Source organism: Barbus barbus, assembly GCF_936440315.1.
Source record: "Barbus barbus genome assembly, chromosome: 47".
Classification (NCBI taxonomy): Eukaryota; Metazoa; Chordata; class Actinopteri; order Cypriniformes; family Cyprinidae; genus Barbus; species Barbus barbus.
The window spans coordinates 2,810,342-2,815,100 of record NC_136725.1 but is presented as its reverse complement, the minus strand read 5'-3'; positions in this window follow the sequence as shown (position 1 = coordinate 2,815,100).

Here is a 4,759-nt window from a genome sequence, read left to right as displayed (position 1 = left end):
TATGTGTGTGTGTGTGTGTGTATATACATGCAGTATATATATATATATATATATATATATGCCAAAAACACTGACCAGTTATCACACTTCAAAAGCACCCAGAAGCACTGCAGATGAATGATGCAAGAGATGTCACTTTGGTTAGTCACATTTAAGCAGTGTAAATATTGTTAACAGTTACATTTCACAATTATTCTGTAACACTGGCACAGAGAGTCACTCCTAACAAGAGCTCCATTCCCAGAAACTCTGCAATCATTTCACTGATGCCGATTGTTACTGGAAGTGCTAAAGCAGTTAAAACCTCTCAAAATCGCGTTTAGCAGAAACAAGCCTTATTTAGCTTCAGGGGGTTTTTTAGCGCTCAAAAAATGTTAATTACCACCCTAATAGAATATTTTAGTTGTGGGTGGAGGTTTTACAGTCTTTGTTATTTGAGCTTCAGCTGCAAAAGAGGAAAAAAACCAGACTGTTGCAAGAGCTGCTGTGTCAGGCGACAGGAACGCTGGCCCAGGGGCTCGTGGGGGATTGTTTCACCCACACTATACTGCTGCTGCATTCTGAAACTGATGTAATGATGTAATGCGTATCTAATATACACACAGCAGGAAAGCACATGACTGGTGCTGTACGTCTGACCCCAGAATATATGTTGAGCTTTCGCTCGTGTCCGCTTTAATGCTGATGTTACTTGTTTTATTTTCCTGCTAACGGTTCTTCAGTATCTGCTCTTCCAAAATATAGCACCATTTGGTGGCTCTCTAAGGAACTAATGCAACTTAATATATAGTTTGCATAAATTAAAATCATTTATTTTAAGGACCCGTTCTCACTGTTAACTAGAATGCATATTACTGACATCTTGGCTGTTTACTAGCACTTATAAAGCACATATTAATGCTTTATTTTGCATGACCATATTTTAGATCTCTTTACCCTACACCATACCTAAACTTAACTAAATTACTATTAATAGGCATCAAAATAGGAGTTTATTGAGGCAAAAGTGGTAGTTAATAGTGAGAATTGATCACCAAAGCATTTGTTTAATTGAGAAACAAATTTAGGATCATTAGTTAGATGTAGCCCAAAATCATTATTTATTCATTATTATCATTTTAATTAAATAATGCATGTTTTTATTTTTGTAGTATAATCTATATTATTATTTTCTATCAAAAAGCAGAAATGAACTATTTGTTCTGCATTTCGCTTCTTGGATGTGCAACAAGTGTCAGTCTTAAAAATATATTACTTTCTTTTCACAAATTTGTTTTTCAGGATATTACTCTTTTCACTTGTCTTTTTACACTCAGATGTTGAGCAATCTAGAATAACTTGATAAATCAACAACTTAAACACGTGACTAAGATGCTGAAAGATTACTTAAAGCCTGAGTAGACATTGCAATTGTTAGTCATGGAATTATTTCCTATGCTATAGTATTAGTAGTGCAGAGATGGTTTCTGAAGTACTGAGCAGGAAATGGCATGCATACTTGTGTAATCAAAGGCGTTTGGGAGGTTTGTCTCGAAGCCTTCATTTCTAGAGTTCCTTCTTCCAGCCTGTTTTCTCTTTGATGACAGCATTGCAGCATGTGGTGGCGGCTCAGGAATTTGAACCACATCCACATCTTAGACAGCTTCAGCCCGCATTCCTGTGTGCTCAATGAAGCCTTTATTCCAATGGTTTAACACGGAGCATGTCTTCACATGCGCTCCAGCTATCAATTCCTCATTATATTCTCCACCACACCTGTGTCGGCCGCAAGAATGTGCACCGAGCTCACCCTTGATGACAGATCTCAGATCATTCGACTTAACAGCCAACAACTGTCTTTGTCAAGCGGCTTTCAGCAAAGACTGGGCGCCATACAAAATAGGACTTGGAATGCTTTTTAAATTCCTGTTTAGTTCCTGGTAGCAGTCAGGATCCAAAAGTGTCTTCAAATTTAAGAAAGAACAATTAAAATAACAAGCATTTTTATTAATTATTTTTCCAGTATGAATTACCCATAAACATGCTATCATGCACTCAACAAATAGTGTATTTTCAGAAACGTTATATATTTGTATATTTTAATATCAGTGGTATAACAAATCACAACAGGGTGTAATATTGAAAATGGAAATTAAATGATTATTTCAAACATCATGTAAAGTTGTCTTGCTGTATACTGCAATGTTTGCTCTGTTTTGGTGTCTCAGATTTGCTCTTAAATGTAGGACTATTTGTACAATATGTAGTTTTCTGTAATGACTGAGTGTTTTGCAAGTGTAATGCGACAGTATTTATTAGTCTTAGTTGAGACAGTAGTCAATTAATTAGAGCACACGTATATAAAAATGTAATCTCGGACATATGTTGAAGGTACAGCAATGTCCTCATTACATCAGCTTATGTAAAGCTGCTTTGAATCAATGTGACAAATGTAAATGTAATGCAAGTCCTCTGCACAATCTGACTATGCTGCAGCCTAGATTTAAACTGCTGGCATTGTCTGGCCAGAGGAGAAACACACACTATTTCCCCGATTAATACTGTAAAGCTGCTTTGACACAATTTGCATTGTAAAAAGTGCTATATAAATAATGATGACCCGACTGTAAATTTGTAAAACTAGCCACTTTCTGTTGTGGCAATCAAGCTCAGTAGCCCCAATAACACACTTTTTTTTTTTTTTTACAGAAAATATTCTTGGCTCAAAGTACAAGAATACTATAAATAAAGTGGTGCGATGCAGTGGCATTGGTGCTGTTATTCAGCCTCGAAGTCTTCAGTGCAACCTGGCTGGCATAAACATATTTAGAAACACAATGTCACGAGTTGTTTTATTTATTTTTCATTTATGTGAGGTTTATTGCTGGACACTCTGAACTGAGACATGATACTACGAATTTACACAAATTTCATTAAAATATTTTAAGCATACAGTGACAGGATTAAAATTTCATAGCATTTAATATTGGGTAATAGTTCTGTCTGTTGACACATATAGCTGTGGTAGTTTTAGCCTGAGGTGGAGAATACGGCCTCTAAATGAATTCTTTAGTGAAATGAAATGGATCTATATGAGTGTGTCTCATAAATCAGTATTTGACATCGTCACAGACAGTGTTGGGTAGAAGTTACTAATAATGCATTACAGTAATAATAATACTTTCTCAGGTAACTAGTAGTGTAACTCATAACATTTAAGTAATAATATTACAGTTACCATACAAAATAATGGCTAGTTACAGATATAGATATCATAATAATACAGACATCGTTTTAATTTTGTAGGGCAAAAGGATGACAACCATCGATGTCACATGTAAATTGTGCAGTGGTACTAAGACTTTGTCTGCAAATCCCAACACGTTCGGCTGGTTTTACCTGCTTGAGCTCTGTTGCAGGTTTTACTACGTTGCTGCTTTATTAAATAACAGAAGTTGTTTAAAATATTGTGGTTTTGTCATCAGTTTGAGCCAAATGTACTCTTCGTTTATCTGTAATTTTCATGGATTCAGAGGCTGCAAAAAATAAGCAATTACCATGTTTTTGGGGTGAAACTTATGTCAATGGTTTTGCATTCACTCGCAAAACCTTTACTTTGCGAAGGAGTGCAAACGTTTCTATGCTAATTTGCTCATTTTCTTGGAGGAACAGTATATCCTTATGAAAATTAACCATGGGTTCATTATAGTTAAACTGTAGCAACCATGTTTTTTTTTCTTTCTTTGTAGTAAAGCATTGTTAATTTTTTTAAGGGTAAAACTTTTGCAAGTGAAGATTTTTGGCTAAACACAAAGTTTTTGTGAGCAAATGCAAAGTTTCTTGGAGGAAGGCATCACTTTTGAGAATGACCGCAAGGTTTTTCAAGGGAACAAAAGTTTTGTGAGTAAAATAAAAAAGCATTAAAATATCAGTTTTCCTCCTATGCTATTTTTTCCATCATCTCTGTAATGTGTGGGAAACTGTTTTGAAATTATGACATGATTCTGAACCTTTGCGGTGTTTTCTGGGACTGTGCAGTTTATGTCATGGATTTTTGGGGGGGTTTTTTTACTTTTGAGGATTGCTCAACAAAGCTTTCTCCAAGCTTTTATGTGCCGCCCATCCATTATCTGAGTGCACTGGGAACTCTTGGCTTGGCTTTGTATGGTTAAACAATCATTGGAAGTTGTTAGGGGAAGCTCAGAGTTGCCTCACACACACGGGTGGTTTGCGGATATGAAGGGAAAGGCGCGTTTAAGGGCCCGAGTCCAAGCCTACGTGCTAAACCTCCCCTCCACACTGACAACACAGCTCACAGTCCTTCCTGGATATAAACAGACCTATAAACGTTTGCTCGTTTCCGCACATCAGCGTGAGCATTTGTACACACCGATGAGAAAAATGTTTTGCATAACATCCAAACTGCGGTTCATGTTTTCAGAAATACACCACTGAAAGCAACCATTAAAACTACATTTGATGACCTCACCCCGGCTGACCAATGGGTGCTGCCGGTCACGCAGACATAGCCAAAATCTGACTGAAGATGTCCATTTGTTTCCATGTGTACGTTCAGGAGATGGTACCTCCTAAACTCATAAAGTCTGGACCCCCAGCTGTTGCACAGAGAGATGCTCGGAGCCTTGCGTCATGTGTTTGCTTGATTTTCTTCTCCTTTAAGCATGTGGCCAGCAGTTCATTCCATGGTCACCCTACAACGACCGAAGCGGAGCTCATGTGTGGAAAGGGGCCTTCGTTCGTTTTCCAGAACCTGTGGTGC